This window comes from Halichoerus grypus, chromosome 3 (assembly GCF_964656455.1).
Source record: "Halichoerus grypus chromosome 3, mHalGry1.hap1.1, whole genome shotgun sequence".
Taxonomy (NCBI): Eukaryota; Metazoa; Chordata; class Mammalia; order Carnivora; family Phocidae; genus Halichoerus; species Halichoerus grypus.
In genome coordinates this window covers 152,015,466-152,030,580 of record NC_135714.1, presented here as the reverse complement: position 1 = coordinate 152,030,580, position 15,115 = coordinate 152,015,466, and the positions used below count along the sequence as shown (strand labels likewise).

General features: G+C 43.7%; 1 protein-coding gene and 1 non-coding gene across 3 annotated transcripts in view; both read left to right on the top strand.

The window, feature by feature from the left end:
- Positions 1 to 15,115, top strand: part of GATA4 (GATA binding protein 4) — a 48,595-nt gene that overhangs the window by 14,195 nt on the left and 19,285 nt on the right. The gene's annotated exons all lie outside the window — the stretch shown is intronic.
- On the top strand, positions 13,662 to 13,734 carry TRNAE-CUC (transfer RNA glutamic acid (anticodon CUC)). Its single transcript has one exon. It is a non-coding gene; the product is annotated as a tRNA-Glu (tRNA).

The window sequence follows — 15,115 nt, the reverse complement described above, 5'->3', positions numbered from 1 at the left end:
ATACTTCAGTTACCAAATATTTGGTTAGCCTGAGATACAGTTTGTATAGGAAAGGCAGGATGAATGCTTGCTGCTTTCACTTTACTTTTCAAAATAATGAATTAGTTCCCTGACATCCTTCAAAGATTACCAATGAGTTGTTTTTTTTTTTTTTTAAGATTTTATTTATTTGACAGAGAGAGACACAGCGAGAGAGGGAACACAAGCAGGGGGATTGGGAAAGGGAGAAGCAGGCTTCCCGCCGAGCAGGGAGCCCGATGCGGGGCTCGATCCGAGGACCCTGAGATCATGACCTGAGCCGAAGGCAGTTGCTTAACCAACTGAGCCACCCAGGTGCCCTGAATTTTTTTTTTAGTATCGTTAAGAATTCAGAGATTTAAACATATATGATGTGTTATAATCCATGTAGCTATTATACTGATTGAAGCTCAGATTGTTCTGTCTTTGCCAGTGGGAACCTGTCCAAATTGGCTCCTGAGTTCTTTTGATAAAATCTTAGTTTGATCCTTTCCTGCTTTCCATATGACAAAATATTCCAAGCTCTTCTTAGCATCTTCTCCTCCCAGACCTGCATTTGGCCTTTTCTCTAGGAAGTGCTGGCTCGTTTTAGTGAGGAACGGTATTTGGACACCACTCCTAGAGCTAGCTCCGCTAGTTGTGTTTTTTGCTCTTGGGTTAGTCATTCCATATAGAGTCAGGAAAAACTTCCTCCATCCCATCCAAATTTATCTTATGATAAAAGACATCATGTGCCGATACCACACTTCTGATTGAAATTTAAGACTAAAATGCTTTTACTTCCTTTTATGCATCTTTTTTTAACTGTGCTAAGATATACACAACATAAAATTGACCATTTTAACTATTTTTAAGTGTACAGCTCAGTGGCATTAAGTGAATCCACATTACGGTGCAGCCATCACCCACCATCCCTCTCCAGAACTTTTTTCCCATCTGAAACTGTGTATCCATTCCCCCTTCCCCCAGCCCCTGGCAGCCACCCTTCTCCTTTCTGTCTCTATGAATTTGATACTAGTTACTTCAGGTATGTGAAATCATACAGTATCTGTCCTTTTGTGTCTGGATTATTTCACTTTGCATAATGTTCTCCAGGTTCGCCCATGTTGTGGCACGAGTCAGAATGTCCTTCCTTTAAAGGCTGAATAATATCCCATTGTATGTATACACCACATTTTGTTTATCCATTCATCTGTGGTGGACCTTGGGTTGCTTCTGCCTTTTGGCAATTGTAAACAATGCTGCTGTGAACATGGGTCTACACATAATCTGTTTGAGTCCCTGCTCTTCGTTCTTTGGGACATACACCCAGAAGTGGAACTGTGGGGTAATAGGGTAACTCTGTGTGGTGTTGAGGAGCCACCATACTGCTTTCCATGGAAGCTGCACCTTTTTACATCTTTCATGCATCTTTACAGCTATAACTTTTTTCATCCACGCCCAAAATTACATTATCAACCACCCCAATGTAATTTCACATTTGCTATATGTCATAATATCCATAGAGTCTCAGATATAAAACATCAACACTTTGACTGACAGTCTGTTACCGAAACCACTTTAGTGCGTTTGTTTTGGTCATGCCTTGCCTTGCTTTTGGGGTTACTGCCAGGGTTTCCACCTTTTGGCTTTGTACTCCTCTTCAACTACTTGAGCTGGGATATTCCAGGTAGACTCCCCCTGCATCTTGCCTCTTGATGCGGTGCTCCACCCCAGATGGTCACATTGGGCATTTTGGACATTATCACCCGTTTCTCACCTGTTTCTCGCACTGCTTGGCATGGAGACAGAAAGCAGTGGCTCAATGAGAGGCTGTTAGAAGTATTGTCCAGCCTGGAGAATGAGTGAGTAAAGGCAAAAGACATGGAAGGAAAGGCAAGAGAAAATCATCAGGCCAGATTGGCCAAAGAAGGGCATGGGTGAAAACCATGGTAATGACCTCATTATCTTTCTTTTGAGTTTCTACAGCCTTAGTTGGAGGACAAAGTGGTGTGGGAGGTATGTATAAGATGACTTTCATGCACCTCTCATCCCCCCAGTTTACAGAGGCCCGGGGGTGGTCATCTTGAAGTTGCCCACCTGGAAACTGCATTCGAGTTTGCTTCATTTCTTTTGGATTTTGAGCCGTTCTTCCGTGTTGTCATGGAGAGTGAGTCCTACTGTATAGACCTCCTGCTTAGCTGATAATCTCCTGGTGGGGGTGGGGGGTGCGAAGGAGGGGACACATAGTAGCAAATGGGACGCGAGATCAAGGCAGGAACCCTGGGATTGAGGCCTCACATCACTGACCACTCATGTGGACCAAGTCATTTCTTCATTCTCTGGGATTCTACTACCCATCAGGAACTCGTACCCCCCCCCTTTTTTTTTTTTTTTTTTTTTTTTGCCCAGTACCTTAATTTGCTGGATTGAAAAAGTCTGGGGTAACTTTTGAATAGGGAATTTAGTGAATTGGTGAGTACAGTTTCTCACCCCACATTCGCATTTAAGCCTCCTCCATGGCCCAGGGGCTGGGGGATCTGATTAATCACTTTCCCCTTCTGCTTGGCAGCCTCTGACTGCTGGGTCAGCCTGGAAAATAAATGGCACTTCGAGGAAGGACACCAGGCAGGAACTGGGAGTCTCTTATTTGACTGCTTTCCTATGGAGAGAAGAACACATTCTGTATTTCTGGAAAGTCCCTTGGGTTTTACCGCTTAGGCTCAGTGGGTCTTGGTCTTTGACGGGAAGGCCAGGATAATTGGAGCTTCTGAATCTAGCTCTTGACTCTAGAGGGCAGAGTTGCTGCTGTCTCTCCTGGTGGTGAAGAGCATGACCCTGGAGTGCTGCACACTGGGAGTATGTCCCGATGTTAGCGATTATTACCCAGCACCTTGGCAAACAGTATCTGATATCTGATGGTCTTGGTTTTTTTTCTTTCTACCCTAATAGTTCCCTAATGGCTTTTTATGCAGACAACTTTTTTCTCTTGTTCTCACTCACTTGACTGTGGAAAAACTGGAAACAAACAAGGAAGAATCAAAGGAGATAGGATCACACTGCCTCTTGGTATCAAAGAGGGAGCAGAAGGTGGATCTTGTGAAAGCTGGAATGAGATCTCTCATTGGAATCTCTGCAGTGGGCTTATCTCTGCAGGCAGCCTTTTTTTTTGAAGATTTTATTTATTTATTTGTCAGAGCACAAGCAGGGGGAGCGGCAGGCAGAGGGAGAAGCAGACTCCCTGCTGAGTGGGGAGCCCGTGGGACTCAATCCTAGGACCCCAGGATCATGACCTGAGCTGAAGGCAGATGCTTAACCAATTGAGCCACCCAGGTGTCCCTGCAGGCAGCCTTTGACATATCTCCAGGCAGAACTCCCAAGAATCAAATAGGGCCAATGTTCTCACTGTATCTTATGGTGCTATCTTTTTATTTGGATTATAGTTCCAGTAGACTGGAAGTGTTTTCAGGGTATACCTCATTCATTTTGGTGTTTGAGATACAATTAAATGGTAAATACTAAATAAATGTTCATTATCTGAAAAGATAAATTCTGGAACTCATCCGAAAGTGTATGTATGGGCCCTTGGACTCCCATACTCATACCTGCGGTCTGGCCCAACTGAGACATTGAGTGGGAGGAGAGGATGCATCCTTGTAAGGGGAGGAACCTGAGAGACAGAAGTCCAGGGATGAGCATGTCCCCATCCATGACCAGTTTTACAGGGAGAGGGGCCTGGCATGGGTTGGGGGAGAAAGGAGATCGAGGGGTTGTTAAGAATCTTACAAAGGCAGAAGGCCAGGAGGAGAGAGAAGAGCATGGAAGACCCCAGGGGTCTTCTCAAAGGTAGCAACAAGGGAAGAGGCAGCTAAGGGTAAGGGACATGCAGATGAGGTTTCCAGGACACAGGTGGCATGGGCTTGAGGCTGTGGGCTCATCACCCTGATTGAAGCCTTGGGAACAGGAGAGAGCCCCTGGGGTATGGGGGAGAGCAATAGGGGCAGAGGAAATCTGCAGAGCTGAACTTTTGCTCTGCTGAAGGTGGGAGGGGAGTGTGGGGCAGTCCAGGGTAACAGATGTTGGGTAAGAGAAGCCAGGAAAGGAAGCTAAAAATATGGTTAGGTGCCCTCCATGTTTTACCTTTTGAAAATCACCTGGGTTCATTCCTTGATCCTATGGTGCTCTGCTGGGACCTGATGGTGCCCCCTTGGGCTTCCTAAGCGCCCCCCCCCAAAGTCTTCACATCTTATCAGTGTTCTGCCCCTAGAGCCAGATCGATTATAATCTTTCCCTACCAGTTTACAGAGCCTCATAGAATTTTGCTCATCGAGTCTGTCTTTTCCTACCTATTGAGTGCCCGAATCCACTGTGTTCCCTCCTCCCCACTTTGAACAGATTCCCAAGATCCTTCTTAGAGAGCCTCTTGAGGCACCAGGGAGAGTTTTGTGTATACGAGTGACTGCCTCTCAACCTCATCATAACAGACAGGCTCAGGAACTCAAAGAGTCTCTGTAGAAACAAACTCTCCCATCAGACTCTGTTTAAAGGGTGTAAGTGCCTTTTGATTTGGGTAGGAGGCTGGTCTCGCCTGCCTGAAGTGCTTCACAGAGGTGACAAGACACTCTCCTTTGGGGAATGTTGATATTAAGTTTCCTGCCCTGTGTAAACACAGCTCCAGGAATGGCATTAATAAAGGGGACCCTTTCCCCAGGGCGAGGCAGAAGGGGCTGTCAGGGGGAGAAGGACAGAGAAGACAGATCTGCTGGGGAGGGGGGAGCTGGCCATCTCACAGCTGTTCGTGGTGAAGGCAGAGCCCATTAGCCAGACTTTCACTCATCACTTTCAAAATTTTTGCTTCTATTCCTTGTTGGGACCTCCAACTTTTTACTATGGGGCAGCTGATAGTAGGAGGGGCAGAAGCATCCTGTGGTTAGGGTCTGGGGTCCGGACCTGATTTACAATTCTAGCTCTTCTTGCAGTGTTCCCCAGTTATCATGTGCATATGATTGAATGAAAGCCACTTCATAGTGTTATTGTGAGTAATAGGAAATAGCGTTCATAAACCATCGTATTTGACATGCAGGGAGTATTTTTAAATATTAGCCATTAGTCACCCGTTAGTAAATGTTCACAATTATCATTAAAGGGACCAAATAGGATCTGTTTTGTCCCAGTAATAAAGGGCAGAGTTAGGTTGCTACCAAGTTGAATTAAATGAGGGTTTTAGAATTTGCCCTCATTCTCAGTGTTAATCTACACTTAGGGACATAGACCCCACATCCAACTTAGTTGTGTCTATAATTCCTTCCACATAGGGGGGCCTTTTATATAAACAGAGGCTAATTGGGGTTGTAGATACCTGAAGTGTGACTTTTGTCATAGCTTTAGAATATTTTAAAACTCCTCCTAAGGGAGCTGGAACCAGTTGTCTGCCTCTAGTGATCTCACTAGATATGGGAAAAAACCACGTTGAGTTGTGCTCAGAAAGAAAAGGTGGTGTGGCTGCCGCCAGGGAGGGCGTGTGTGTGCTTGTCCTTGGAGAAAGCCATGATGGGGTCTGTCTCTGGGAATCTCTGAGAATAAGTGAGACCTCCCTCCCCCGCTCCTTCCACCGTGAACTGCTTCCTAGAGCCTCTCCTAGGGTCCGAATCCAGCACCACTATGGTTAACATGATCACAGTGCTACCTTGTGTTTGCTGAGAGCAGGGGGCAAGTCGCTTGCATTGTGGGTTTCTGCCAGGAAATGCATCTAACCCAGGGGGGCTACCAGACTGTGAGGGTTTGGAGAAAGATAGGAAGAAGAGGACGAGTGGCTTATTCGTTCATTTTGTAGTCGTTCTAATAACCTGATGTATACACCTGCCTGGGCATTCGTCTCTGACTGATATTATGGGCTGGAACCAGGACCTAGGTCTCTTTGTGCCTTTGCCTCTCCGAGAGGAGAGATGTGGACTTGGTGTCCATCTGAGAAGTGATCTGGCTGTCTTTCCAGGAGCATTGGTGGAAGCTGCACACTGTCCACATGGGCTTTCTAGGCTTCCAATTCTTTTGCAAAAATGAATGAATGGGAACGGGAGGGTGAAGACTTGTGGGGGTGTTTTAATGACTCTACCAAAAATAGGAGTAGAAGGTGAAAAACAGGAACAAGTGAATTACTTGTGCTGTTATTTTCAGGAGCGGGGCCCTTTGGCCCTCCATTTTGGACTGAGGACAACAACTGGTTAGAAGCAGCCAAGAGGAGAATGAAGCCTGGGTCTCCATTCGCAGCCTGTGTGAATGGCCTGACTAGCCGCCGGGCAGTTTAGAGAGATCTGGTGGTAGCATCGAGGCCCAGCACACACTCTGAGAGCTTACGGTGTTCACCGCTCTCTTCTGGCATTGTTTCATTATTTATTCGCAACAACTGTCCTGCGGGCAGGAGTTGCAATGTCTGTTAGCAGGTGAACTGACTGAGGCTGCAAGGTGCCCGAGGCCACAAGGGCACTGAGGCTGGTGGCCTCGAGTCAGCCTGACATCCTGGGCCCGTGCCTTCCCGTTCCCTGCATCAGCTGCACTGAGGGCGCAGGTCCTCCCATTTCAAGGATTTGTATGCGCTGAGGCCACCAGACGTGCTCCTGAGCAGCTCTATCAGGGCTGGGCTACTTGGGCAGTCTTCCTTCCCTCAGGGTCTTGCCGCCACAGGATTTTCCTTCCATCCTGGCTTTTCTGCAGCTACTGCTACCTCTGAGTTTCTTCCTGGAAGGCCGAGTCTTAGGAATGACTCTGCCATGAGCACTCTCCCCAGCTGGGTCATCTTTTTTGTAAAGATGAATACATTATTGACCAAAAAGAGAGAGACACAGTAGCCAAAAGGTGGAAGCAACTCAGGTGTCCCTGTGTCCCTAGATGGATGAATGAATGAACAGAATGTGGTATATACATACAATGGAATATTTATTCAGAAAGGAAGGAAATTCTGACATAGTCTACAACATGGATGAACCTTGAAAACATTATGCTAAGTGAAATAAGCCAGCCACAAAAAGACAAGTTCTGGGGCACCTGGATGGCTCAGTTGGTTAAGTGTCCAATTCTTGATTTGGGCTCGGGTCATGATCCCAGGGTTGTGAGATTGAGCCCCGCATCGGACTCCACGCTCAGCACTGAAGTCTGCTTGGGATCCTCTCCCTCTGCCCCTCCCCACCCCCTCTTGCATTCTCTCTCTCTCTCTCTAAAATAAGGGGGGAGAAAAAGACAAAGTCCATATGATTCCACTTATATGAAGTGCCTAGAGTAGTCAAATCCATAGAGACAGGATGTAGAATGGGGGTTACCAGGGGCTACTAGGGAGAAGGGAGTTATTTAACAGGTACCGTTTCAGTTTAGCAAGATTAAAGAGTTCTGGAGATGGGTTGTGCCGCAGTATGAATATACTTAACACTGTTGAATTGTACACTTAAAAATGGTTAAATGGTACTTTAGTGTTACGTATATTTTACTACAATTGAAAATAAAAAAAACAAAGAGACGATGCGAAAGTTTAGTGAATAGAGAGTAAACTGTAAAACTTCTCTCTCCTCAAGACCACATTCTATAACCTTCTCCAAAGGTGTGAGCAGTATGAATGTAATAGTTGGTAGTACTGTCCTTCCTGAGTTTGTTGTACCAGACGCTTTTCTGCAGCAGCTTCACACTTTTCCTTAGATGTCTGCCAAGTAAGTGAAAGCTGTAAAAGGATGCACTGAACGACTAGACCTTTGTCATCAAATACGCTCCAGGAGCGCTGGGACTTGGCGGTGCTGTTTTGGATAGGAGGAAGAAAGGCCAAGAGCTGAGCTCGGCGCAGCCTCTGTGCAGGGAATCTCCACTTCTAGACTAGAGTGCAAAAGGAGAGAGAAAATAAAACTAACTCAATAAACAAGGTATGAAATATAGCCTGATCTCTGTGTGCTTATAATTTGGCTTAGGAGCAAAATGTAGTTTGGTAGAAAAGAATAAAATAACACTGAATGATTTAAATGATACTTTGTGACAAGAATAAAATAGGTAATTCAGTATCGATGTGATTGATTGTCAAGTAAACCCATGGAAGTGCTGGGTTAGTCTAGGAAGTCCAGTGAGCCGAGAGGAGCCGGTGATAGGATTTGAGAAGGATATTGTGAAGAAGGGGGTGGACACTTTGTGTGAAAGAAGCAGAGGAAAGATTTGCTTTCTCCCAGACCTCCCTGAACACCAACAGATCAGGTTAAAAAACCAAACCGAACCCCAAAAAGTAAAAATTTCATCTCCAGTGAGAGTAGGAAACAACTCCTACCCCCATCTATAGAAATACTATCAAATACAATGGAAATTCGGACCACACTGAGGATCCATACCTCTCAGCTCTCCAGCAGGCTGTAAAGTTCCCAGGTAAGAACATAAATGGGATTGGAAAGAAAGAGGCAATGTATTCATTATCTGCAAATGAGAGAATGGTCAGCTTTGGTAAACAGATCTGTAAGATCGCTATGGAGAAAGCTATCAAAACTGCTAAAGGATGTAAAAGAAGACATGACTAAATGGCAAAAGATACTATGTTCTTGGATGGAAAATATAGCAGTGTTCTTTCTTCCAAATGCCCCAAGCAAATCCATCAATTTAATGCAGTCCCAGCAAACATCCCAACAGGATTTCTTTCTTTTTTAAAAAATATTTTATTTATTTATTTGAGAGAGAGTGAGGGAGGGAGCATGAGTGGGAGGGAGGGGCAGAGGGAGAAGCAGATCCCCCGCTGAGCAGGGAACCCGATGTGGGGCTCAATCCCAGGACCCAGAGATCCCGACCTAAGCCGTAGGCAGCTGCTTAATCGAGGCACCCCCCAGCAGGATTTCTTAAATGCAGCTTGTCAAGCTGATTGTCAAATTTATATGGAAGACTTATTGTACAAGAATAGCTGAGATAATTTTTATAAAAAAGACAAGAAGGGAGAAGTTGCCCTGTCAGAAATCAGAAAAGATGAAAATAAATAGGTCCTGGGGCAGAAATTAATGCAGTGATGTTCATTACAGCCCTCTTGTGTGCAGTAGTGAAAAATGGCCTGCCAAAATACGGCCCAGGCATAAGAAATGGGGAAGGTGTGGCATAAAAAGACGGCCATTGAGCATTGGATCCTTTCAAATATCAAAGTACAGCTAAACAACTGTAGGAAGTACGGAATAGAATGTAAGTGGCATGTACCTTGTTTTGTTTTGTTTTTCTAAGTGAAGTCTACACCCAATGTAGGGCTCTAACTAACAATCTCAAGATTAAGAGTTGCATGCGCCACCTACTGAGCCAGCCAGGCACCCCGTAAGTGTCATGTACCTTTACAATGTAGAACTAAAATAAATAAATAAATAAAAATGAAATGTAGAACTAATAAATCTTCTTAAAAGAGTGAGGGTAGATCTGTACTGATATGGGAGGATGTCCAAATAGATGTGCTTCCATGAAAAAACTAAGCTGCAGAAGAGTTCTTAGGGTATGATCTCATTTGTGTTCAGGCAGATGGCCCTGTTCTTCCCACCAGCCCCTTCCTGGGGGAGGGTTATATCCTCCACCCTGATCACACAAGCTTGCCTATGATACCTGCTTTGATTAGTGACATGGCACTAGAAGTCAATTGTACAGCTTCCAAGCAGAGGTTTCAAAAGCCATTATGTGGTTCTGACATAACTTTTTGCCCCCTGCCATGAGGCTGGCAAGACCCAGATAGAGGTTGGACCTTCAGCCTGGATCCCAGAGTCTGACAGAACTTCAGCCCATTTGCAGCTGACCTGTCATGTGGAACAGCAAAAAAATAAATCTTTAATATAGTAAGCCAGTGAGATATTGGGGGCAGTTTGTTATAGCATAACTTAGCAAAAGCTAATTGATACATTGTTAAACAGAACCCAAACCAAACATAAGTGTTTTATAAATATATTTTTAAGCATGTCTATACATGTCTAATATACCCTAGAGAAACTTTTCTTATGTATATAAACAGATATGAACAGGGATGACTACTGCAGCATTTATTACAATGAAAATTGAAAAACAACCTGAATATACATCAATAAGGAAATGAAAAATTAAATATGATATGTTAATATAGTGGAAAACTATAAAAGCAACTCAAAGTACCTCCATGCTTATCAACATAATTAAAACTCAGAAACATAATAATAGGCAGAAAATAAAACTTGCATGTTATTTCTATGGAGTTTAAAACACGCAGGAATATTATGTATTGTTTGAAAAAATACAAACGTATTGCAAGAGTCAAAACATTCACATGAATCATAAACATGACATTCAAAATAGAGGTTATTTCCACTGAAGGAAGGAAGAGGCTGGGATGATGGGAGGCACAGAGGAATGAACTGTATTTGCAGTGTTTTTTTTTTTTTTCCTTTACAAATATCTGAAGCAAATATGGTAAAATATTAAGATGGACAAAGCTAGGTGGTGAGTTTAAGAGTGTTTTTATATTCTTTTTTCTCAATTACTGAAACACTTCGTATTTTTAAAAAAAGTAAATTTATAAATGTGATGTACAGTGTGAAGGCATTCAAGTAAATTTAAAAAACAAAAAACCAGACTTACGATGTTGAGAGGTGCATATACATGTGTGTCAAAATACAAGAATGAATTGGAAGGATATATTCCAAATTCAAAATAGCGACTGGACAAGAGATGGTGACAGGGATTATTATTTTATTCTTGGTACTTCTATGTAATTTCTAAATTTTTAAAATAAAATTATAATTAATAAGATACAAAATGTTTGAAAAGATAGAAAAATTGTTAGCCGCCATTGCCTCTGAGGGAGTGTGATTATTGTAATGGTGGAGATTTTTTCTTTTTCATGTGACATCTTTCCGTAGTGTTTGAATTTTTATAGCAGTTAAACTTAAATTAAGGAGGAAAATTTTTTAAATACATAAATGAGAAGAGTTACAGTGTAGTGCCAAATTGGATGATTTCAAAAGTAAGGAGCTAGAAATCATCTTTTCCAAATACTCCTTCTTTTGAGCTGTGGAGACCAGAGCAAGAGAAGAAGAATTACTCTTGGTAAACATTTCCACCCCTGCTTGCTTGTGGAATTGGTTCTCGTTGCTCCCAGCCTATAGGTTTGGTAAATGTAGTTTGTGATACTGAAGCAATGGATGGACCCCATTCACATCACGGGTACAGTCCTGAGTAGCACTCCTGCAGCTATGCTCCTGCGCCCTCTAGTGGTTGGAGGACCTTCCTCAGGGCCGCTAGGTGTGTGTAGAGGGGGATTTGAGAAGAGGCTGGTACATCCTTTCACCTAATTCGCTGTGCTCTTCTGTTGTTTTATGTCGGGCTTCCTCAAATAAAATTTTCTTTGAAGAAAGGGTTCTGCAGCTCAAAAAAGCAAGTGACAGAAAAACCACTGGTGCAGAGTAATTCATACATTTGATCTGACCTTAATCTGGATAATATTCAAACTAGGAAGGACCTAGATTATCTGGTCTAACACCCTCATCCTAGGCAGAGACAGGTAAAATGAATATAGCCCAGGTCCGTTGCTAGGGAGGCACAGTTTTCTAGCACTGCTGTACACGGTCTTCATCCTGGTTTTCTGTGTTGTTTGTCTTAACTGAATTCAAAGCAGAGCCGTCCCGACTGTCCTTAGACTCCACACTTCATGCAACAAGCTTGCAGGAAAACTAGGTGTATTAGCAGAAGATGTAAAGTGGTGGTGATTGAATTGAACTTTGGTTTGATTAAGTAATCCTCAAGAAACCCCCAGAGGGGAAAACAGTCCCCTGTATATGTTTCTACACCTTGGCTCCCCTCCCATTCTGATAGTCCCCTGTATATGTTTCTACACCTTGGCTCCCCTCCCCTTCTAAAAGGCGTAAATCTCCCCTGAAATGCCTCCCTAGCATTCAGAGCAATAAAGAGGTCACATTATAACTCCATAAATCTCCCTGGCTGGCCGGCTGGCTGCTGCAGTTCCAGGAGGCGAAAGGGAAGTTGTTTCCTCTCGACAGCCGCTGGGCTTGAAGGAAAAGCCTTTTCCCTCCAGACCCATTGTCTTGGTCCCTGAGGGAGCTGGTCTGGCAATTTGTTCAGTATTTCCTTTCTATCCTGCCAGCTTATAACAAGCCGGACAGGGATTTCAGAGTCCAGCGGGGTCCAGACTGGCCTGGTTTAAGTCTACTCAAATGGCCCTGAGAGAGGGTCTGGCCAAAGCTCCCACTCAGTCTTCCTAATTATAACACAAGGAACGAGGTCTAAATAGGCAGTGTGCATGGGTATAATCGAGCATTTGAAGCCAAGCCAGATCCAGTGGGGGCTGGAGCCTGAGTCTGCCTGTGGAAGCCTGTCTGAGGACCCCCTGAGACAGGAACAGGGCACTGTGCGTCAAGACAGTGGGTCAGTGCGACCGAGAACCCACTTGGAAAATGGGAGGCGATAAGATGCTTTTATGGGAAATCAGAAAATGGAATCTGGCCTATAAAGAACCTGCTCTAAATTAAAAATAATGCTACATGAAACAGTGGTGATGTTAACGGCATATTTATTTACTTATTTTACATACAAAAGAATTATTTATTGCAAATAGGAAATAAATTAACATAGTTCAGTATTCAAAAGATTCACAAGACTCTAAGAACAAAAGCATCCCTGAGCCACCGGGATGTTTCCCTGGAAGCAATCAATATTATCAGTTTTTTGTCTGTCCTTCTACAGGTATTTATTATATATGCAAACAAATGTGTGTATAGACTCTTCTCTTTTGTGAGAGGGTATCGTATGTACTGTTCTGTACCTTCCTGCTCATATTTCACAGCATATTTTGGAAAGGATTCCATATTAGTATATGAAATATCTTTATTTTTTATGGCTAGTGTACTTTAATTGGGTTAACCAGTTCTATATTGATTAACATATAAGTTGTTTCTCAATCTCCTGCTATTGGAAAAAAAAAAAAAACCCACAATGAATATTCTCATATGTGAGCCATTTTACACAAGTGCAAGTGCATCTGTAGGATAAATTCCTGGAAATGGAATTTCTAGATCACATGGCCCATGCTTTTGCTAAGATACTGTCCAATTGCCACCTACCCCCCCCCCCCAGCCCCAGGCTGTACCATGTCACACCATCAATGCAGGGACTGCTTGTTTCCCCACACCCCCACTCCCAGGGTACATTTAAATGACTGACTGACGCAGGTTGGCGGGAGGCCTAGAGAGGGACATTGACCCGCCCCAGTGACTTGGAGGATGCAGGACCAGTGTTGGACTTTGTCCGCAGTGTGATTGGCCAGGCAGCTTTTGATAAGCTCATCATGTACATCCCCGCACTTTCTGGTCCTGTACCTTGGAAAGAGCCTTTCTCTTTCCTTCTGTGGGGTGGGAAGAATAGTTGATACCATAGTGGATACTTGAGCCCCAAGGGGCTAACCCTGTGGGAAGGGAGGCACTTGGTTTTGGAATGAGAGGATCCCAGGAAATTGAAGACATTAAATAGATATCTCCAATCCTCTAATTCCTAAGCAGAGATGCTTTTTTAAAATTCAATTTTTTATTAGTTATTTTGTAACAGCTTTATTAGTAGGTACTTTACATTCTATAAAGTTCACTCATTTATTTTTTTTCTTTTTTCTTTTTTTAAAGTTCATCATTTAAAGTGTACTCTTCAGGGGCGCCTGGCTGGCTCAGTCGGTAGAGCATGCGACTCTCGATCGTGGGGTCATGGGTTCAAGCCCCATATGGGGCGTGGAGCATACTTAAAAAGTAAAATAAAGTGTACTATGCAGGGAATTTTAGTATATTCACGGAGTTGTGCATTCATCTCCCAAACAATTGTAGAAACATGTTCATCACTCCAAAGAGAACCTCGTACCTAGTAACAGTCACTCCCAGTCCCTCTCCCCCCTGCCCCTGGCAACCACTATCTATGTCTTGTCTGTGGATTTGCCCATTCTGGATATTTCATGTAAATGGAACCACACACTCAGTGGTCTCTTGGTGTTATTGTTAACTGTCCATTTCCCTCCAAGCTTCGGGCCTTTGCCCTGCTGTTCCCAGTGCCTCTTATGCGCCTCCCCAGATACAGAAATGCTTGTTTAATTAATTGCTTCATTAATGAATTTAAACTGTGCTACAGGAAGAGAATATCTTAACATAGTCCACATAATTGTCATTTTAAAATCAACTCAAATTTTCCTATATTTCTTTTTTTTTTTACCGCATCTCAGTTTTCTTACTCATTTCCCTATCCATGGACCTTTGGGTTATTTCCAGTATTTTGCCATGAACATCTTAAAAGTAAACCTTTTTCTCTTTCTTTTTTTGGGGGGGGTGGATGCCTTTGATTATTCCAATGTATTATTAGAGCATTTTTGTCACTGCGTCATGGAGTTCTTTTCCATATCTATCCATCCGTTATATATAATTGTATATACACACATTATATACATATGAGAAACCTCTGGTCCTGTGTAATTAACTCTCAGTTGAGTTATTACGTGTGTCCAGGAGCATGGCCAGGCTGTCAAGCAGAGCCCTCAGATTTATACCATTCTACTGTCTTGTTAGATACTTTAGGATGCTGGATTTTGTTGAAATCTGATCGGTCAATGTGCAATGAGTTTCTGCTGTATGCCCAGCGCTGCAGATAGAGTGATTCAGCCTAAGAGCAGCGTGGTGCTGGGGAGGGCAAGGATCAGGTCACAGAATGTTCTGGAATCTCACGTGAGTCACTCACCTTCTCTGGACCTTGGTTTCTTCCCCTGAATGTTCATGGAATCACCCAAGCATCACTTCCAGTTTTTAGGACTCTGGGCCACCTGCCCTCCAGGAGACTTAATGGAGACTTAAAGGAGACAAGTCATCCCAGGGGCAAAAATGATTAGGGGATGTTCAGAGCTAACCAGTGGTCATAGTCACTGAACAAGGCAGGGTCCAGAGAAGGGAGGTTACAGTTTGGGCTCAGTACTCAGATTCCAAAAAGTGGCAGACATTTTCAATTGCTGATGCCCAGTCAGGGCTCTCTTGGCTGGAGCTGAGCCTAAGGCCAGACCCAGGCAGCTGAAGCCAACCAGAACTCAGGGAGCTGTGAGATATCAGCCGCCAACTAGGGAGCCCAGCATTTAGAG